We start from the raw sequence: 23,324 nt of genomic DNA on the forward strand, positions 1-23,324 counted from the left end.
TGCAGGCAGACAATAAGATGCAAGGCCATAACGAGGTAGATTGTGTAACCCCAGTTTGCAGACAATAAGATGCAAGGCCATAACGAGGTAGATTGTGTAACCCCAGTTTGCATTGATGAATTTTTGAGGTGACTTTTATTTATACTTTTCAAAAAGTCTGGCGATAATTTATATTGCATGAAAAAAATTGTATTCATCAGCAGATCAGATTAACTGAATTATTTCTTTTTGCCCTCCCTGTTCCTCCCTACACACACCACCAGTGTTTACAGGCACGGCAGACACTGTATTTGCTTGAGGTCAGGCTGCCTGTCTCCATGAGGAGGCCAATCACTACCTCCTGCAACAAATGGCTGGTGGATAGTTGTTTTAATTCTTGAGTTTCTTGTTGTCAGAGAGGAAATGACAAAGGTTCAAGCTCAGCATAGCAGTGAACAGCTTTGATTAAATCCTGGTCTGCTGTTCAAGCACTAATTCTGATTTATTTGTTGCATAAGATGATGCCTTGAAGTGGACTTCTGCCTCATGCTTTTCCCCTGAATTGCCTGTTATTCGGTTTCCACCGCACTGTGGCGGTAGGCAGAGCGTGTGTGAAAGACGACATCGCCTCTGGTCTGCTGTCACCTCTGGGCCAACTTCAGAATCTGGCTGAGTGGGAGTTTGGGACAATATACAGAGAGAATTAAAAAGCAACAGGGAAAGTGAACTTTGAACATTCTTGAGGAATATATTAAGACGGTTCAGTTTATTAGAATGTGTTGTTTCACTGTGTCAAATTTATTTCTAATGTTAAGTTAACAGAGAACTTCCGTGTTTCTTAACATGAAAGTAAATGGGAGAAATTAGGGGTTTGTATAACTATTCGTTAAATTAATTGAATATGGTGTCCTGGGGTGACTGTGCCAATTAGTATGGGGAAGAAAGTCAACATTTGCTCAGTTATTAGCTATGATTATTTGAATTGTTGTTGCATACAGTGTTTTGTTACCAGTAGCCCTTGATACAGAGCTTGTTATTTCCTCATTGGGTTGAAGCTGGGAAACAGTGGTTAGGTGAGAGACTGGAGCTGTAGGATTCATTAGCTATTGGTTTATTATTGTCACATGTATGGAGAGACAGTGAAAAGCTTTTGTCTTGTGTGCCGTCCAGACAGATCGTGCCAAGCGTGATTACATCAAGGTAGTAAAAAGAAAGCGGAATGCAGAATATAGTGTTGCAATCACAGATAAAGTGCAGTTCGGGTAGCCAAATAAAGTGCAAGGGCTGTGACGAGGTAGATTAGGAGATCAAGAGTTCATCTGTGAGTGTATGATTTTGGATTGCACCAGTGGTAAGGCGCAGACACAATGGGCTGAACGCCCTCCATCTCTGCCGCGAATATCCGTGGTTCTGATTGTTTTTGGTTTTCATTTTCTTGCACTTGTCCCTGGAGCGACTGCCTCGGTCTGAGCAACCTGTTGAATGACCCAAGTGACTTTGTTTGACCTTCATTGATGTCTGGGTGTGTGGGTCTTGTTCCTGTTCTGTTCCTCCTTGTTCTGTGCACATGTGATCTCTCCAATAGTGACCCTCCATGAGTCAATACTGACTGGCTGAGGAGAGACCAAGACCCTGGCTGGGTGGTAACAATGCATTTAACAGCAAGAGTTGTTGAAACCCAAGGTCTCAAGCTTCCCTTTTATTCTTGGATTCTGCTTTAGTATTCAGACCAACTTTCCTTTTAAACTAAAGAAAGGCTTATTCTCTGCTGCATATTTGGGCTTTGAGCCTCTGTCTACAGTGCGACAACATCCCTGAACCTTGCCACCAGCACCACCAGGAAGGAATCCCAACATCTGCTACCTCCCCTCCCAACTTGTGCACCACACAGAACATAGAACAGTACAGGAAAAGGCCCTTCGGCCCATGATGTTATGCCGAAGTAATTAAGCTAATGATGCCTAATTAAATTAATCCCTTCTGCCTGCACGTGGTTCATATCCCTCCATTCTCTGCACATTCATGTGCTTGTCTAAGAGTCTCTTAAATGCCTCTATCATATCTGCCTCCACCACCACTCCTGGCAGTGCATTCCAGGCACTCACCACTCTCTGTGTTTTAATAATCAAAAATCTTGCCCCGTACATCTTTTGAACTTGTCCCCCCTCACCTTAAATGCATGCCCTCTAGTATTAGACATTTCGACACTTGGGAAAAGATACCAGCTATCTACCCTATCTATGCCTGTCATAATTTTATAAACCTCTGTCAGGTCTCCCCTCAGCCTCCGCTTCTCGAGAGAAAACAACCCAAGTTTGTCCAACCTCTCCTTATAGTACATGCTTTCTAATCCAGGCAGCATCCTGGTAAACCTTTGCTGCACCCTCTCCAAAGCCTCCACATCCTTCCTATAATGGGGCGACCAGAAGTGAATGCGATACTCCAGATGTGGCCTAACCAGAGTTTTATAAAGTTGCAGCATAACTTCCTGATTCTTGAACTCAATGCCTCGAGTAACAAAGGCAAGCGTGCCTTGCATCTTCTTTACCACCCTATCAACTCATGCAGCCACGTTTAGGGAGCCATTGACTTGGACCCCAAGACCCTCTACATGTTAATGCTGTTAAGAGCCCTGTGTACTGTCCCTTTTACATTTGATCTTGATCCTGCATTATTGATTTGATCTTGCATTACATCTGAGTTGGACATGTGGTGCCCATTCCTTCGTTGTTGCTAAAACTCCTTGCCTGTTAGCTCTGTGGGGACATGTTCACTGCAAGGTTCAAGAAGGTGCTCTCTGTTCCTCTCAACCTCACCATTTCCTCAAAGCCACATAATAGTCAATGTAAGTTGACCATTATCTGCAGATTCTTTTTTTTTATTAAAGAGTAAACCCAAGATGCATCCAGAACGTGAAGTGAGCGGAGAAGACCTATATGGCATTTCAGGAGCAGATTTGGGTGCAGTCTCTTGAGTGTCTGTGGTCCTGGTCTGAAGTCTGTGGTCTTTAAAGTAAAAGGTTGAAAGGTTACCGAGAGGATTTAGACCAACCATTGTCTTATTAAATTACTCGAAGGTTGACTAGCCTATTCTTGCTTCTAATTCATATGTTTGTAGCACCTATTGGATGAGCCCCTTGATGATGTAACTTCCTGGTCTGAAGGCCTTCCTTCATCCAGTAAACAAAGAGTGCTCTTTGTGGCAGCCACAGTTGTGGACTTCCTGCAGAGTCTGTTTGAGGAGAACTATCTGTGCCGGTGATGCAATAGTCTGTCTAGCTGTTGAAATGAATGGTGTTTAGTCGTAGAAGTGTACAGCACGGAAACGGGCCCTTCGGCCCAGCACATCCATGCTGACGATTTTGCCCATTTACAGTAATCTCATTTACCCATGTTAGGATCACTATGCCTTGCCTATTTAAGTGCCAGCCTAAATGTCTCTTAAACATAGTAGTTGTGTCTGATTCCATCACCTCTCCTGGCAGCATGTTCCCAATATCAATAGCTCTCTATAGGTTAAAAAAAAATCTCAAATCCCCTTTAAAACTCCTTCCTCTTACCTTCAAACCCATGCCATCTTTTTCTTTGTACTCCTATCATGGGGGGGGGGGGGGAGGAACAGATTCTGATTATCAACCCTACCTATGCCTATTATGATTTTATGTGCCTCGTTTGTGTCCATTTTTTTTCCCCCTGTAATAATAATGAAAAAATCTGTGGGGATAAGTTTAAGTGAAGTGCCAAGAATGATGCAGTGTCAGTGTTGGGTAAGTAATGGTTCTGCCAAACCACCACGGCCAGACATTCCATGTTATAAATGGTGACCATTTCCAATGGCTGTGGATTGAGGCCTGGGATTAGGGGTAAACCATGCTCTCTGGTCTTTTCAGAAGTGGGTTGTTTTATGTTTGTGCTGCTGTTTCGAAGTTTTCCTTGTGTGTCCTCGTGGAATTGAGCATTGCAACTCTAGCTTCTCGTAGACTTATAGGGCCAGTCTCTCTGCTGTATAACTCTTCAGCCCATTGAATCCCTGCCACCCATTAAGTACCTGTCTGTCCTAATCCCGTTTCTCAGCACTCCGCCTGTGCTTGGCTTCCCACCAGTGTCGGTGGGAGAGAAGTGCAAGCTGAAGAGGTGCTTGTTGCTCTGGAGACTTGCTGGCTGGTATGGTATAGGAGAGAGGCCCCACTACCAAAGGGGAGAAGGGCTTCATGTATGAAGCAAGGGAACACTGACTTAAGCCTTTGTTATTGTGGCAGCGAATTTATTCAACAAAGTCAGGATTACTCAGTGTGTGACTGTCCAAAGTTGCAGTGTATTGTGGAATCTTTGGAACTCTGTTTTGTTCATGCACTCATTGAGACACCAAGTATCAAGGAAACAGAACAGATCATTGTGACAGTCGGTCTTCAGCTGAAGTGTAAGCACTGTACAGCAGTATCACTGTGACTGACTATGTGGCATGTCCCTTAAGGTATGGGAACCTCGCCATCCTTAACCAGTCACCTCACTGCTGTTAGACAAACACTACTCTTCCCTTCTTTTTAAAAGAAATGAAAAATACTGTTTAAACAGGTAAATATATTTACAATAGAGGTTTGTTTATACTGATAAGTTAACAGAGGTCGACCGTAAATGTTTGTTCAATTATATTTGGAAATATAAACATGTAAAGCTAGTATGTTGCAGATATCACGTACACCATAAAACTCATTGCGGGTTTCTTGAGACCACTTTCTTGTGGTTTCTCTTTGTCCCTGCAGATGAAACATGGACTACCTCAAGGTACCTGATGAGATACTATCAACACTGTTTCCACAAAATTCTCCCAATCCACTGACAGGATAAACAAACCACCGTTTATGTCCTCCCCAAGCCATCACGCCCAGCATCAAGGTCCTAATGTGGCTCTGGTGAGGACACTTCACATGTCTGCCCACTCCAAAATCATACAGAGGGACTGTATTGCAAGCTCTGTCGTGGCAAGAGGTTACCAAGTTGTTAAAGGTAGACATTCAATGATGGTATGAAAATAAGCACCATCCCCACTGACTCCTAGGAATCTCTGGCCCATGACTACTCAAAGTGAAGAAGCAGCATCTGGGATTTCACTGAGAACCTTGAGTCCATGCTCTGGGAGCACATGCAAGTTCCAGTGGTGAAAGGAACGCACCACCCCCTAAACTACCTCCCCACTTGTCCCATCGGGTACTTCCTGCCCTGCCTGTGGAAGAGTCTGCAGGTCGTACATTGGCTTCATCAACCACCTCAGAACCCACAGAACTGGAGTGAAAGTAAGTTGTTCTCAACTCCCAGGAGCAGTCTAAACAGAAAGAACAAAGAAAATCTCCCCTTTACTTGGATCTTCCAGTAGTTTGTGCCCTCAATTCCCATTGGTAACATATTGATTGATATCTTCACAGAGACTCTTGACCACTTCCAGATAACTTTGTACATCCATTCTTTGTGGTTTTTCTGTCTCATGGACGTCCGTGCTCTCGATACTCTGTATCCCCCTACTAATTTCTCCTATCCTTGTACTGTTCCTCTCCACTGCTTTCCCCTTTGAAGTACGAACATGCACACCTGATCACTGCTTCCCCCTCTGGAGATCTTCCCTGAGGCTTCTGCCTTTGTCCAAATACCTCCAAGCCGGAATGTTCAGTGCCTACCAGCAGCTTATGGCTTGTCTTGTACCCTGATGTTGTTACCATCACCCCCGTGCATTCTTCTCTCAGTTTGTCTAGCTGATTGACCCACTTAGAGCACTCCATAATTGCAACGATCTGGTTGAAGCTGTGCATTGCAATGGTGACTTGGTGTGTTTTGAGAAAAGGCTCTAGTACTTATTCGTGGTCTCATTCTGAGCTTTGTGTGAATATAATCAGCATTGCTATGGACTTGTCCATGGCTCCCAGAGTTTGGCTGTGTTTGTTCTGGTATGGCTGGATCAGCCAGGAGCCATGTGGATTGCTTCCTTCTCGCCTGTCTTTTCAAGCCCCAAGTTCCAGAGAAATGCCATTGAGACCAATACTGACAAAGCAAAGTTGCCCCTCTAATCACTGTTCCAAATAGAGCTTCCTGATACAGATGTCCCTCTTGCTATTCTGCTTTCATACTGTCACATCCCTTTGGTTCCCGAGATCCACTGACTCTGTATCTGCTATTTTACTTTCATTAAAATCCAATTCCTTTTCCATTTATAAAAATGGAAAATGCTGTAAATACTCAGCAGGTCAGACAGCATCTGCGGAGAGAGAAGCGGGGACTTTCTGATGAAAGGTTGCTAACTGTTTTTCTCTCAACACAGATGCTGCCTTACCTGTTGAGTATTTACAGCATTTAGAGTTTTCTTTTTCTCTGTACTGTCCTCTCACTCTTAGTCACAAATTGCAAGTACCATGACCTCTTATCCGACTCATTGTGGGCACCTAGGGAAGACGCAAAGGAAGGTTCTCGTCACCTTTTTCAGATCTTGCCCCAGCATTTTCACTGGCTTTGGAAAGGCTTGAATATCCCATGTATCCTTGGAACCTTGTTATTTTAACCAGTGTGCCATAGCTGCTCTTAGTCTGTGTAATTGGCTATACTGAACAGCGAGTTCAATGATTTCAGATATCCAGCCTTTCCAGTTTGTATCAGAGGTCGTCAACCTCTAATATTAACTCGGTTTCTCTCTCCATAGAGGCTGCCTCACCTGCTGGGTATTTCCAGTGTTTTGTTTAATTTGGATTTCCAGCAACAGCAGTGTTTTGCATTTCACATTTTCCAGCAATTTTTTCTTTGGCTTTTGTCCCACTTCCACTTGCATCACCCGACAGGTCATCTGTAATTCTCAAGCCTCCATAGCCTCTGTCTGCCAGCACCCCCCACATCACCCCTATCATGGATGTTCCCCATGTTCCCGCCTCCCCGCTCCCTTTTTTAACTGTGACCTTAAAAAGTGCTTGTTTTCTAACTTTGCTTAACTCTAAGTGGACATTGATGTGAGGCACTGACTTGTCTCTCTACAGCCACTGTCGGGTCTGCTGTGTGTTTCCTGCTAGGTTTTTTTTGTTTCTGATTTGCAGCATCTTTCCCAAACGCTGAGACTTTTCTCTGACAGGTTAGACAATAGTTTGCCTGTTACTAGGCCTTTTCTAATACCTGTTGTACCTGTAAGGTTGTACATCTTTCCTGTGGTCATATACTTTCCAGATGCTAACTTGTGGTTTTACGTGTGATCTGCCCAGGCATTTCCTGCCTCTGCTTGTCCTATAGGCTCGTTTGAGTGTTTGTCTCTCCTTTGCCAAAACAAAGGCAGCACAAGTGATTCTGGTGCCTTGTCCTTGTCTCTTCCTGCTCCACCAAGCCAAGAGCTTTACTGTCAGTTCATGGGTCTGGTGTGCTACACTTATCAATGGCTCAACCTGCCTCCTAGGGCTATGGTGAACCACATTCCTCCCAGTGTTTGTAACCCATCTGCAGGGTTATGTACACAATGGGGTATCACTTCTCCTGTTCAAGGTGGATATTCTGCCCCATTTCTGAGCAACTGAAGTGGTATCCACACCCATTACATTGTGCTGCCATTTATCATAATGGAGGTTGCGAAATCACTGCAGTCTTTGGGTTGTGATATGATTCAACTTGCGTTCCTCCTTCCATTGTTAACTTCAATGGTTTGCCTCCCAGCAGATTCTGAACTGGTCTTCTCTACATCAGCTACGTTTTGTTGGCTTCTGCACACTGGTGCCAATTGTCCAATTTCATTACAAGAGTTAACAATGCCTGCTTTAACTGGGCGGACAGATCAATAATATGGCCATGAAAAAAAACTGGAGGAACTCGGCAGGTCAGGCAGCATCTGTGGAGGCAAAGAGAATGGTCAACGTTTTGGGTCGAGAGCCTGCATCAGAACTTGAGTGTATGCTTGACCCACTGAGTTCCTCCAGCAGCTTGTTTTTCTTCGGGTTCCAGCATCTGCAGTGTCTCATGTCTGTAATAATAAGGCCACCTGGGTTTCACCATCAGGTGCCGATGCAGTCAAAGCTAATGCCCAGTAACCTCACAGCTGCACCTTAAACATACCAGGGCCCCTTCACATCTTCGTAACTCTATGCCTGTTACAACATCTTTACACTGGTTAAACGTGGGACATGGTTCTTAAGGTGATATTCATCCCACGATCCTGAGACTAATAGTTATTGGTATTGGTTTATTATTGTCACTTGTCCCGAGGTACAGTGGAAAAACTTGACCTGTACGAACGGTATGCAAGACAGTTCATTACACAGTGCAGTTACATTGGGTTAGTACAGAGTGCATTGATGTAGTACAGGTAAAAACAATAACAGTACAGAGTAAAGTGTCACAGCTACAGAGAGAGGGCAGTAAGGTGCAAGGTCACAACAAGGTAGATCGTGAGGTCATAGTTCATCTCGTCGTATAAGGGAACTGTTCAATAGTCTTATCACAGTGGGGTAGAAGCTATCCTTAAGTCTGTTAGTACGTGCCCTCAGGCCCTTGTATCTTCTACCTGATGGAAGAGGAGAGAAGAGAGAATGACCCGGATAGGTGGGGTCTTTGATTATGCTGGCTGCTTCACCAATGCAGCGAGAGGTAAAGACAGAGTCCAAGGAGGGGAGGCTGTGTGCTCTTTGCTGTTGATTTGAATATTTGAGGTGCTGTATCACTCTGCGGTGGAACAAGAATATTAGAATTTAACTGTAAAGCCAAACTCCGTGGGTGGAGATGGGGAGATGCAAATGATCTAGGAGTTGCAGACTTCAAAAACAAAAGAAGAATCAACTGTAGTGTTATGGGTTTGATTTTTTTTATTATTAGCTTTTGGACCTGAGGGCAGAGATTCAATCAAAAGTACAAATCTACCTGCTTTTTCAAAGTCAGAACTTGCAGGTTAGAGTTTGGCTTGTGTTGTCCCATGACCTAACCCAGACACTCGTCCATTCCCATAATACTCTGTCCTAGATCGTGTCAAAAATTATACTGTCGTGCTAAATCCTTCAGACTGACGGTATAATCCCCAATTGCCTTCTCTGGCATCTGGTTACAAGTACTAAACTTGTACCTCTGAAATATTTTGGACAGTACTGGACCAAAGGACTTTGTTTAACCTTAGAGCAATCCCATCAAATGAGATGTCTGTTGTACTCTGCAAATCTAACATGTTCACCAGTGTTGCATAAGTATCAGAGCCTGTCTCTACTAATACACATCCTCCTCAGGTTACGAACACCTAACTTGTGCATGGCCTGTACATACAAGTGAGCATTTGAGAGACCGGCAGGATGGATTTGCTGGTGATTGTGGGGCTGCAGGCAACTTCTGCCTAGTGGGAAATTGGTTTGCAGCAATATCATTGCATCCTGCAGAAAAATCTGAATGGTTGAGTTAAATACCCTGGTTTAACAACATGTTGCCCTTGGTTGGCCTATATTTTTATTTAAGTATATTGCCAGGCAGTCACATTTCTGGCTTGCGAACTGTTTGGGTAACCTGGGCAGGACCTGTACTATGGATTTTTTTTCCATGTGTCAACCACTGCATGTTGTTTTGCAGTGGCTTCAATCTTCCTGATGTTTAGAATCAGAATCAGATTTATTATCACTGAGTTGTATGACATGAAATTTATTGTTTTGCAGCAACAATTACAAAAAATTAATAGTGCAAAAAAAATGAATAACAAGTTAATATTCATGAACAGTTCAGAAATCTGATGGTGGGGAAGAAGCTGTTCCTGAATCATTGAGTGTGGGTCTTCAGGCTCCTGCACCTTCTCCCCCATGGTAGTAATGAGAAGAGGGCGTATCCCGGTTAGTGAGAGTCCTTAATGATGGATGCCATCTACTTGCACCGCCTCTTGCAGATATCCTCGACAGTGGGGAGAGTTGTGCCCATAGAGATGGCAGAGTCTACAACCCTCTGCAGCCACCTGCGATCCTGTTCATTGGAGCCTCCATACCAGGCTATGATGCAACCAGTTAAAATGCTCTCCAGCATACATCTATAGAAATTTGTAAGAGTCTTCGGTGACATACTGAATCTCTTAAAACTCCTAACGAAGTAGAACCACTGGCATGCCTTCTTCGTGATTGCATCAATGTTTGGGCCCAGGATAGATCCTCTAAGATGTTGACACCCAGTGGAGAGGAGCTTTCTGCTCATCCAGTATTGGATGCCAAGCAAGCAGTGTGACAAATCAGTGATGATGGCGATTAGGTTGAGTGAATAAGTACCAGTGTAAGTGAGGAATCAGATGTGTTTTCAGATCATAGCATTGCGGAGAAGGGGAGATCCTTGGGCATCTCCACTGGTAATGGCACGTGACTAGAAAGAGAAGCAACGGAGCCCATTTCTCTCTCGATGCTTTAATCATTAAGGATGGAATGAGGGGTGAGGTGGTCCCAGCCAATTGGGCGATGGTGGTGAGGCACTGGAGATAGTAAAGTGATGGCCTTGTTGGGCTGGTTAGGAAGGATGAAGGAGGAACACCTACCATAGTCTCGTTGCTAAAACCTCATTTGCAAGATGGATGTTTCATTGGCCGGGACGTTAACCAGATTGGAGGAGTTTAAATGTGGAATCATGGTAAAAACAGACATTGGCTTTGAGGAAAGGAAAGTTAGCAATGTGACAGTGGTTTGTCAGGGATCAGATGGGCAAAAGGAGGCAATCTGCTGATGACAACAGATTTGAAAGGAGTGGGAAGATGGTACCCAAGGATGGGGAACTCAAAACATTATGGCCTCCTGTGGAAGCGGGGAGGGAAATTGGGAAGTTAAGAATTTATTCTGATTGTGGCAACAGGAGGTGACGATGGTGAGCTCGCGAGAAAGAAGGCGAAAAATGGGCTGGAATCCAGAGAGAGGTGGTGTTTTTAATCCAGGTGACAATCAACTTGTGATTGGCAAGATAGGCATTCATTGCTTATCCCTTTTATTGCCCTTGAAACGAGTGACTTGTTTTGCTGGAGAAACTAAGGACTGCAGATGCTGGAATCTAGATGAAAAACACTATGATGCTGGAGGAACTCAGCAGGCCAGGCAGCATCCTGAAGGGACTGTTATCCCAATTTTAAGTTCCCACTGCTGCCTGCTGCAAAATCACACAGTGCCACAGATTAATTCTGTTAAAACATGTTTATTAGCAGTATACTGCCAGGGAGAATTCTCCTGACTCTTGTGCAGAGTCTTAATCGGAGGTCTCCACAATACAGAGGGGCAGATATTAATTTATACAGTCCTTGTCACACACTTAAACAATGCGACTCCACCAATTTCAATTGGGGAGCCAAAGATTCACACTCTTTGTTTAGGACAAACCTCACACTCATTGTTTAGTATAATTGGCTTACAATCAAGTAGTTCCAGACACAGTAATCACCACCCGGTCTTGAGTCAGGGGCTTGCGTGCATGGTATTTTTTCATTAGTTATATGTACGGTCACAATTTCTTAACCCTTTACTTCCTCATTCCCTCCTTTTATCATATCATGATAACCTAGAGGGGTGCAGAGAACGGGGCCGAGAGCTTATCAATAAAGACCTTGAAACAAGTATTTGAACAGGTCAGCACCACACAGCATACCATTATTAAAAATAATGATTAATACCCCTGCTCCATGCAGCAGGTATGATGTCCATGATCCTCCTAGTAGCCACCTCAACCAACCCTCCCCTCCTGCAAGTCCCTGCCCTAAAGCTATCTAATTGCTTCTGAACGGCATGGGAAATGTTGTAGGACTCATCCCTAACGTTGGTGACACATTTGTCCCCTACTATGGCACATACTCCTCCTTGTTGAGCCATCTGGTAGTCCACAGCATACCGGGTCTGTTGGGCATGAAGTCGAAGTTCCACTATTTCCTGGTTCACTTTCCCAGCATGGTCAGTCCACAAATAAGGTAGTTCCGGTTTTCTTGGGGCTATAGTTCCTGCTGAACCCCCCCAGAGAGAGAGTACTCAGAAACCCATCGCCTAATGACGATAAGGGGGAGCCCATCGTAACAGGATCCCTCCATTCTTCACAGAACTCCTCACTTACTGACCGCGCTACAAGTCTTCGTCGGACATGAGCCTTCTGGGGGCAGTGGACTGTGACCGGCCCAATTGTTCCTATTGCAAACAAGGCTGGCAGAGTGGGGCTGACAGTAGTATCAAGTACCATTGAAAAGGAATACATACCCTCCTTGGCCCAGTAACAGGTTACATTACCCGATTGCTGTGGACTGGGCATCTGAGAATACCAAGAGATTCCAGTAACATTCCTTCCATGATTTTTCAGATAATTTTCCCTGGTTAGCCATTCCAAAGAGACATTAGACAATTTCACATGGGTTTCGTTCCCTTCCCCACAAACCCATCGCTCCCCTGCAGGTAATTTTAACACACCTAGTGGTGGCACACTCACACCTAAGCCATCCTCCCCTAAATTCACATATTCTCTCTATACAGGTGGTGGTGGCACATGATATTGAGTGCTGTACGATCGCTATCCCACAACCGTCAATGCAGTGGGGGAAGGATTGGTAGCTAGTTGTACTACTCGGATCTGTTATTGTTCTTTGCAAACATTTACTCGGCAACACTCTCCCATAAGGTCCCTTCTGGCCAATACACTTTGTTTCTGAATATTCGTATTTTAAGAGAGACCTGGGGCTCCAACTTGGTGTGGCTACAAAAAGACCTTCCACTGATTCTGCCAGGGAGTAGCAAACAGTGCGATTTCCATATAGTTGCATATGCGCTTTGTAAAACACATTTTCCTCTAATGCCAATGCAAGAGTACCGGTAATGGTAAGGAGTCCAAATCTAAGAAACATCATTTTCCTTCTGGTGGCCATCGTTTACAATCACTCAGATGAATCCAGCGTTCCTGGCCCTGTACTTTTACAGCTGTAGGAGTTTGGAGCAGTATCTGGAAGGGGCCTTAATACCGAGGTCCAATTTCCAGGTCAGGCAACTCTGCATCCTGTCCTTCCAGTGGTTTAAAGGCACTCTTCACCTGTGAATGAAGAAACTTTAAAGAGGACGTTAGATGACTGAAATACCTTTGTAGTTCATTCCCCATGATGTTAAGGTCAACCTGGGTGGGGGGCTGGGTGTCAGCATCCCATGGGGTTCTTCCCAGACATCCATGGACAATTTTGGCAGCCGACACCCCAGTTGTTGAGTGGGGGGCGGGGGGTAATTCTTGTGGTATAATACTGATGGAAGAACTTTCAGCCAATTTAAACCTGTCTCTGACACTAATTGAGTTAATTTATTCTTTAGGGTGCCGTTGGCTCGTTCTACTATACCCGCTGCCTGAGGGTGGTAGGTGCAATGGAACTGTTGTTCGATATGCAGTGCCTCGCACAACTCTTTATTTATTTTCCCTATGAAGTGGGGACCATTGTCTGCACTTATCTGTCAGGGTACCCCAAACCTTGGTATGATCTCTGTATGCAATAACTTTACCACCATTGAGGCCTTATTGTTGGTGGTTGGAAAGCTTCAATCCATCTACTAAATACTTCATTAATAATAAGACAGTGCTTATAGTAATGTACATGTGGTAATTCAATAAAATCAAGTTGTATACATTCAAAAGGACCCCCTGGGAAGGGGGTTTTGCCTGGGGTGCACTTCACCCCTTTCCCAGCATTGGTTTGTTGGCATATTAAACATGATCGTATTTTGCCTTGTGCTGCTTCCTCCAATCTGGGGTGCCACCAGGTACGTAGTAAAATGTTACTCATTCCCTCCTTGCCAAGGTGGGTGTCAGAATGCAGGCAGTCAATAAGCATTGGTAACAAATGATCAGGCATGCATACTTGACCGACTGGAGTAGTCCAGAGGCCATGTGGCGCAGAGTGTGTACACCCGTGTGCCTTCCATACTTGTTTTTCTGAGTCAGGGGCGTCCTCCTATAAGTGCTGTACAGTGACCATGTCTGGGGTGCCCTGCACTGTTATTGTTGGCTTACAAGCAACCGCCTGTTTTTCCACAGTCGAAACTATATTAGTCCCCTGGTGTGCTGCCAATTTAGCCTCTGCATCTGCCCTGTTATTGCCCTGTGCTACTAGGGAGGCATCTGAGAGGTGAGCTGAGCATTTAATGATAGCCAGTTTATTACAGAGGAGGATGGCTTGGAGGAGTTTCTTTACGTAAGCCACATTCTGTATGGGGCTATCTGTAGAGGTCAGAAATCCCCTGTGCGTCCATAGTTGGCCAAAATCATGGGTGACTCCAAAAGCATAGTGGGAATCAGTAAAAATATTAGCTACTTTGTCCTTGACTAAAATACAAGCTCTGGTCAGGGCAAAGAGTTCTGCTTTTTGGGCAGAGACTGGGGGCTGGAAAGACGCAGACCCCACAACGTGGGAGTCGTCTACTATGGCTTGGCCGCAAAGGCGGATTCCCTGTTCAGAAACGGAGGAACTACCGTCGACATACAGGTTTAAGTCTGTTGACTGGAAGGCCTTATCTGAAAGGTCCGGATGGGGTGTAGTCAAAAAGGGGTTACGCCTTAAACAGTCATGTGGTGGATCTTCAAGATCCTCAGGTGGGGCCTCTAGAAAGGTGGCAGGGTTAATGGTGGTGCAGTATGCAAAAGTGAGGAGTGGATTATTCAGGAGTACTACCTCATATCTGTTAAAGCGGGCCTGGGTAAGGTATTGCGTCTGATGGGAGGTCAGGAGTGCCATTACGGTATGGGAGGAATAAACAACCACTGACTGTTGCAGGGTTATATTGGAAGCTGCTGTTACCAGGGAGTAGATTGCTGGAAGCATCTGTGAGCATGGCAGAAGTCCCCTAGCAACCGGGTCCAGCCGAGTAGAGTAATGTACCACCGATTTTTTTTTTCTATCCCCATGGGCTTGAGTAAGGACGGCTGTAGTGCAGTCCTCCAGGACATACACAAAAAATGGGCGATCATATAGAGGGTGTCCCAGGGCCAGGGCGCTCGCAAGGGCCTGTTTGAGCTTATCAAAGGTCTCCTTTTCTTCCTCTGTAAGTTCAAAAGGTCCTACGGACTGGCTTGAAGCCAGAGGTGTGAGGTGCTTAGTAAGGAGAGCCACATTAGGTAGCCATTGTCTGCAGAAATTTACTAAACCTAAGAAGGTGCACATACCCTTCAGTGCAGAGGGCAGTGGGGTAGCAATAATGGATGTAGTACGTTCAGGAGTGAGTTGCTGCTCATTTGCGCTTAAAAGGGTGCCCAGAAATTTCACCTGGCGCTGGGTTCGTTTTACTTTCTGTGGAGGTATTATGTGTCCCCAAGAATGGAGTACGTTAAGTAAAATCCTCTGGGTTGTTTTTATGGTTGGGCGCCTGACTCATGGTTAGGCGCATCTCCTGAGGCTTCCAAGGGGTGTAGATTTGGATTGTAGGATTAGCGCTCGCTTGGGCTGGATCAGGATTGGGAACACTCCTATTGGGGAACTGTCTTTCAGCCTTGGCTCCCTTTACCTCATTCAACATAGGTGATGGGTCGGGATCTTTAGGGTTGTCATCATCAGTGGTAGAATCGGAGTCATAATTGGTGTCCGACTGAGGATCTACTAAAGGTCTGTCCCTTACCAAAAAGTTCCGTCGCTTGTCTGTGGCCTTCAAACCATTAGTATGCAGGCTTCCTCTCTGTCTAAGTTGATTCCTAGTTCGGGATGCAATAGGGCCATGGCATTGTCCTTGGGGTGGGACTTGGCTAGCAGTCGTTGGTGGTGAGAGTGGAGCTGTTTGTGGACTAGTTACATTATATGGGGGCGGCAGTGAAATTGGGGGGGGTAGACGGGCTGTGGGTCGGACCATCCAATCCTCCTCATTTTCGTCCGTATCATTACTTTGGAACAACAGGGGCACGCCAGACATGTTGGGAGGTATCTCCACTTTATGCTTATTTTCTCTATTTTTTTTCCTGATCTAGCCTTTCCCTCTCCCTTCGACTTCTCTCAGCATTGTGGTCTCCACACTGAGACTTCAGAACTTCCCAACTCTTGGGATTTCCTTTTTCATCACATACACTAATCCCCCTTCTACGTTCCCAACTTATGTTCCCAACTTACGTTCCCAACTACTCTTCTCCAAGTAGACATTAATATTTTACATTTTTCTCCCGCATTGCGCTCCCAAATCGCCTTTTCTGCCTTCAGGCACTTATCCACATCCCGTTCCCCCTAATGGCCATACTTCATTTCCCGATTTCCTATTGAGGCATGCCGATAATTTACGGAAGTTATTCTCATTTTTTGGGTCGTTTTTACATAATTTAGATGGTGGGGTATTGAACCCAGACTTATCGAGAGTTTGCCCCATTTTTCGACCATCAGGTACAAATTGCTGCAATTATCTATAAGATCAGTCTCTTTCCTTCACCCACTTCAGGTTCCTGACCTTCCCGTGGGGGATTTCCCCTCTTAAGAACCAGTCTAAGACAGGGTGGTAGTACCGGAGAACCGATCTCAAAACTTAAAAAAAAAACTCCTTAAAATTCACAACCTTAAAACCCAAAACTGGGGACTCAAACCCCAAACCCAAAACTTGGGACTCAAACCCCTTACCGTTATTACTCTGAGGACTCGAACTTCAGATAATTTATCTGGAGGCCTCTTCTTACCTGTGGCACTCAGACAGGTTCGCGAGGAGTCCGTCAGAGGATATTCGATAAGTGAAGGGATCGATCAGGTGTCAGACTCCCCGAGAGGGATCAAGGTGAATCTTACCTTGTGGGCCCTTCTGTCTCAGGTAGTCATTATCCCCGTCGATCGCTCACACCGCTTCCGAGACCTCGTCTTGGACTCCTGGCTGGCTCGCCAAATTTTTATCCCAATTTTAAGTTCCCACGCCTGCCTGCGGCAAAATCACACAGTGCCACGGATTAATACTGTTAAAACGTGTTTATTAATAGTATCCTGCCAGGGAGAATTCTCCTGACTCTCATGCAGAGTCTTTACCAGAGGTCTCCACAATACAGAGGGGCAGACATTAATTTATACAGTCCTTGTCACACACTTAAACAATGCGGCTACACCAATTTCAATTGGAGAGCCTAAGATTCACACTCATTGTTTAGGACAAACCTCACACTCATTGTTTAGTATAATTGGCTTACAATCAAGTTCCAGACACAGTAATCACCACCTGGTCTTGAGTCAGGGGCTTGCGTGCGTGGTATTTTTTCATTAGTTATATGTACGGTCACAATTTCTTAACCCTTTACTTCCTCAGGTCCTGATCCAAAATGTTGACTGCCTGCTTTTCTCCACAGATGCTGCCTGGCCTGCTGAGTTCTTCCAGCATCATAGTGTCTTTCAACTTGCTTTGCTATTTCGTGGACTAGATAAGAGCCAGCTATGTTGGTGGGCTTAGTGATCAAATCAGACTGAGTAAAGGCTGCAGAGTTCCTTCCATAAAGAACAGAAGTGAACCAGATGAAATTGTGTGACAATTTTGTAGTTTTGTGATTGACATCACTGAGACCAGCTTTTTTTTTTGAAGTTTCAGATTGATTTAATAATTTGTATTTAAGTTTGGACTCTTGTCTACAGATAAGTACTTGTACTCCAGGATGTAGTCCACGATCTTGCTTACTGTGTCCCTACGAATTCCGGGCCAGTCGACAGGAAACGTCAGGCGATGTTTGACCCAGGGGAGTAAGAGAAGGGAGGGAAGCTGTATTGGCAGATGCTCGAACAGGTTTGCTCTTTGCAATTGAAAGATCTATGGGCTGCTCACACCTGGTGAGGAGGTGGAAGATGTTGGCTCGAGAGTGGTTTGTGGTGGAGGAAAGTGATGTGGGGAGGGAGGGTCAGGCTTGCGTGGCTGAAAGTCATCTTTGAATAATCAGCAGCTTTAACAATGGGGAGCAAGATATGATTGATGGCTGGTAGTTCAGCCAGGCGTGGCAATACAACCAATTGTCCAACATGAAAACCATGAGAAATACAAGCAGTACTTGGCCATTTCCCCCCTTGTGCCTGCTCCACCATTCAGTGAGACCTTGGCTGATTTTGTTTTCACCCCAATAACACTTTGGTGTACCTAACTCCATGATTCCCATAATATCCAAAAACTGATAGAACTCTCTCTTAAACACACTCGGCAATTGAGTCTTCCACAGAACTGGCAAATTCCGAGGGTTCATTGTACCCTGGATGAAGAAATTTCTTCCCATCTCAGTCCTGAATAGCCGACCTCTAATTTTGAGACTGTGACCCCCGGTTCTACAATCCCCAGCCAGGGGAATCCTCAACTCTACCTCTACCCCATCATACGGTGTAAGAATTTCGTACATGTTGATGATTCTTCTGAACTGCAGAAGAATCATCAACCTAGTTGGCTCAAAGGACAAGCCCCTCCTCCCACGAATCAATCTGGCAATTCTTCTTTGCACTCCCTCTAAAGGTTATCCTTCCTTTTGGTTGGGACACTGGATCAGTGTGCAATATCCCAGAAGCAGTCTTGCCTGGGCTCTATTTAACTGCAGTTAGACATCTTTGCTCTTGCACTCAAATCCTCTTGTAATAAAGGCTAACACATGTTTTACCTTCCTAATTATTTGCTGTAGCTGTATGTTAACTTTCAGTGATTTTTGTGTGCAGACTTGTTTTGAGAGTTCAGAAACACTCTTGCCATTTTATAAAACAAAATGCACCTGCTTTCTGTATTACATCCTCTCACAGTGGATTTCTAAACCATCCATGGACACTACCTCCTTATTCTCCTTTTGCAATATTTATTTATGTAATTTGTAGTAATTTTTATGTCTTGCACTGTACTGCTGCTGCAAAACAACACATTTCACAACTTATGTCAGTGATGATAAACCTGATTCTGGTCTTGCACTTTGCGACATTATATTTCATCTGCCATGTCTTTGCCCATTCATTTAGTCTGGCTGTATCCCCCTGAAGCCTTCTTGCAACTCCCTCTGCCACCTGGCTTTGTATCACCAGCTTACATAAATTTGTTTCACTTGGGGAAAACCTGGATATATTACAAGTAGAAATATGTGATCTGACTGCTGAAAAGCTGAACGGTGCACAAGAACCATTTAGGAACATAAGAGTAGACTACCTCAAGCCTACCCCACTATTCATTATGATATGGTTGATTTGCCCCAGACCTCAACTTCTCTTCCATGCCAGTTCCCCACAACCGTCAATTCCCTGCTCTTTCAAAAATGTATCTACCTCTTTCAGTACCTCCAGTGACCTAACCTCCCCAACACTCTGGGAAGAGAATTCCAGGGATTCACCACCCTCTGCAAGAAGAAATTCCTTTGCACCCTGGTTCTGAATGACAGCGCCCTTGTTACTATGTCCGCTCTTTGGAGACTCCCCCACCGGTGGTGGAGTGCCTGAAAGTTCAATGGCAAGAGGGGAAATGGGCATGTAGAGGTGATGGATTTGGGCCAAGCATGTTAACCACTATGATCTTAGGGTCATGACCACTAGTGGGAGGGTCTTAAATGAGGGGACATAGTTCCAAAAATACAAGGCTTGTCATTTAAAGCTGAGGGTAATGAATCTCTGGAATCCTGAGTTGTGAAGACAGGATCATTGACGTATTTAAAGTGGAGGTAGATACACTTTTTGAATGTATTTTTGAATGACCCATTTATTGATGTATTTTTACTGCCCATTTCCCTCCACAGAGGCTGCCTGACCCACTGATCTTTTTTTTGCCCCAAATTCCAGCAAGTGCAGTTTCTTGTGTCTACATTTTTGAAAGATCAGGGAATTGAGGGCCATGGGAATTTGCCACAGAGGAGATGATGCACGAGGTAGATCAACTGTAATCCTACTGAATGGTGGGGCAGGCTTGAGTGGCCGAATGGCCTACTCTTGCTTCTGTTTTCTTGCGTCTTTTGCTACTGGGGATACCAGCTACTGGTTGGAGCTTTGAAATGCACAGGAGCAGAGAGGATGTAACATACAGAGCCTTCATTTTAAATCAAAATTTCCCCAAATAAAGTTAGTCCCGGTTGGGTGGAGTCAGTAACTATGTAGTGCTGAACCAAGTGAGATGGAAGTCCATTCACCAGATGGAGCAGTGAGTTGTGCTTTCCCATTATTGAATACACTTTCAATGGCTACATTAAAACTGATGTCCAGATTCACAAGTGAAAGAGAGATGGCCATCCACTGATCACTGGGGATCTAAAACTGATCAAGCTGAACTCTGTAGTAACAAAGCCACAAGTTTCTCATTGCATCGGTACATGTACTCCTGCAAGGGACAATAAGCTCGACAACTGACAATTTCTCCATCTGTCAAATTGAGAATTATTTAAGAGAAGGAAGATTTTTTTTATCAACTGCCACGTACCAGCCACAAATGAATAATTCAGTCACCATTTCCCCAGCCCCAGTTAAAATTTAAGAATGCATAGAAGTAAGGAATGGAAGCAAGAGTAGGCCATTCAATCTCATGCCTGCCGCACTATTCAGTAAGATCGTGACTGATTTTCTGTCTGTTATTTTCAAGCAGTAACCCCATATCCCACAATTTCCTTTAAAATCTAAAAGTCTGCTGATTTTTATCTGAAATATTCTCAGCAACTAAGCCTCTACAACACTCTTAGGCAGCGAATTCTTCCTCCTGTAGGTGAAGAAATTTCTTCTCGACTGCTTATCTTGGGACACTGATCCCTGGTTCCAGTGGAAATATTATTCATGCATCAACACTCTTTTTGTATGAGACCACATCTCAATCTCCTAAATTTAACATAGGCAAGGTCTGTTTAATCTGTCCACATAGGAACCATGCCCCATTCTCAGGATTAATCTGGTGAACTTTCTTTGCACTTTTATTGCAAGTACATCTTTGTAGGTAGGGAGAACAAGTTGGTTCACAATATTTCTGATGCGATTGCACCAAGGCCGTATATAATTGCAGGTGGAAGAGTTTACTTTTGGCAGTCAATTTAGCCTCGTGGGCGTGATTTGACTGAAGTAGTTTGAGATTGCAAAGCAGGTCTTGGTCTCTGCTGTCTACAAGAAGAGTGTTGAAATTGGAACTAATGGGTGAATCAAAGTTGATTTTTGTTGACCCCTTCACTCACTTCATAAGGTGAAGGAGAGGCAGTTAATTGATGGTGACATCTCACCCAAAGGGTGGATCTGTCCTACTGTATTTTCAACCAGTGAGCAAACCCTCTTCCTCAATACTGGACCCCTCCCTCCCTCACTTTAAACCAACCTTGGTTTCCACAAGATCCAAGCTTTCTGTTAAGTACGTGCGCAACACAAAGTCCACAAGTTTCATTTACTGGACTTGACTACCCTAATTCTTTAGATCCTCACACGAGCAACCTGTTGATGGACCATCTTTGGCGCTCCACAGAGATGCACACCACTGCAATTAATTTTTGCAATTTCTTTCCTTCGGTGATGACCTAAAGCACCTCTTCAGGCTACAGTAGTCCATGGATCAATGCCATTTTGGATGCCTTGTCAAAGAAGTATATTTGCCTAGGAGATAGTGGAAGGAAGGTTCACTCAATTGATTCTGGAAATGAAGGGGTCATCTTCTGAAGAAAGATTTGATCTTCTCTCATTCTACTAAATCTGACTGAGGGGTGATCTTTTATGGCATCGGGTTCTGAGTGCTCTTGTGAGAGTAGATGCTGGGGATGTTTTTCCCCTTGTGGGTGGTCTAAAACTAGGGGGCGAGGGCCTGCTAATAGTTTGTTCATTTAAGACTGAGGAGGAATTTTGTCTCTTGAAGGTTGTGAATCTTTGGAAACTCCTACCTCAGAAATTCATTAGTACATCTAAGGCTAAGATTGAAGAGCTACATGAAATCTGGGGTTCTAGGGATCATGTAGAAAGGTGAAGAAGAAGCGATTGATCAGATTAGCCAATGAATGGTCGAGTATTGAATAGTCTCCTACTTGTTGCCTTCTCCTGACTGGTCTCTGCGCAGGCTGCTTGGCTGACTGATGACAGCGTTGTCCATTTGATGGTTTTTGCGCTGGTTGGGTTTTGGCAGTGAAAGAATAGGCATGTTAGAGGAACAGGGAGGGAGAGAAAATGTGTTGGAGCAGGCACTGGGACACAGGTGCCTCAGTTCTCCCAGGAGTAGTGTAACCACTCCTCCCCCTGGAGAGCACTGTATGAATTCACGTGGGAGCTGGGGTCCTCCACAATAGTTGGGGATGAGGCTGCCAACTTGAAAACAGGCTGAAGGCAATGAATGAAAATGAGATGTAAAATATGGACTTGGGAGAGAAGTGTGGCACTGAAGGCAAAGCTGATTCTGTTTGCCAATTAAAATCTACTGCCCCTGCAACGACACAGAGGGGGAGGTGATTTTTTTCTTCGGTTTATAAAAAGTTTGCATCTGTAATTGATGAGCTGTTGTACATATTTTTGAATCCACAACTTGTGTGCGGGCAGGTGCGTGTTTCTCTTTTAACATTTCTTGGCTTTGAGTGGATCGGGCGCAGATGGAAGAGCTGAACGGTTGGAGCTCGGGCTCTGTGTTTCAGTTGGGCTGGTGGGAGTGACCTGGTGAGTTGTGATATTGTTGCTTGCAATGCAGGTGGGGTCTGTTTAACTCCAAAACGTCAACCAGTCTTAGAGTCATACAGCACGGGAACAGGCTGTTTGGCCCGACTTGTCCATGCTGACCAAGATGTCCAGCTCTGCCAGTCTCATTTGCCCATGTTTGGCCCATATCCCTCTAAACTTTTCCTATACATGTACCTGTCCAAGTATCTTTTAAATGTTTTCAATGTACCTGCCTCAACCACTTTCTTTGGCAGCTCTTTCCATATACAGACCACCCTCTGCGTGAAGAAGTTGCCCCTTGGGTTCCTATTAAATTTTTCCCCTCTGACCTTAAAACTATGCCCTCTAGTTCTTGATTCCCCAACCTGGGGAAAAAGACTGCGTGCTACCTATCCACCCTCTGCATGAAGAAATTGCCCCGGACTTGATCTATATCACAGATGGTCTCCTTCCTAACCAATTCTCCCATTGCTAATCCACAATCCATTCACTGTTATTGGGGGAGAGGTTTCCCCTCCATCAGCTCCTTAAGATGTGGGCTTCCCATTTGACTTAAATGTTCATGCATTTAAGATCATTTCACCCTATTATTTTTGTCATTCCCCTGCCCAGTGGAGAGAGACTTAACTACAGTAAAATTGTCAATTCCCTTCATTACTTTGGAGATCTTGATTTAGGCCACCCTAAAACCATCCACACTCCTGTGGATGTGCAAATTGGGTTCACACGACCTGTCACCTGATTGGTTGAAGTTGCTTTTGTCTAAGTCTCAGCAGGCAACAACTTGTGTCGCCCTTGAGGTGGTTTACAAAATGATTTCCTTCTGAATAGGCTTCAAGAATGGGCCC

The 23,324-nt window shown here is 44.6% G+C and overlaps 1 protein-coding gene across 1 annotated transcript in view; it reads left to right on the forward strand.

Moving 5' to 3' along the window:
* The window catches only part of LOC127581027 (transcription factor SOX-13-like), a 168,215-nt gene that overhangs the window by 981 nt on the left and 143,910 nt on the right, over window positions 1-23,324 (forward strand). The gene's annotated exons all lie outside the window — the stretch shown is intronic.

Source organism: Pristis pectinata, chromosome 20 (assembly GCF_009764475.1).
Source record: "Pristis pectinata isolate sPriPec2 chromosome 20, sPriPec2.1.pri, whole genome shotgun sequence".
NCBI lineage: Eukaryota > Metazoa > Chordata > Chondrichthyes > Rhinopristiformes > Pristidae > Pristis > Pristis pectinata.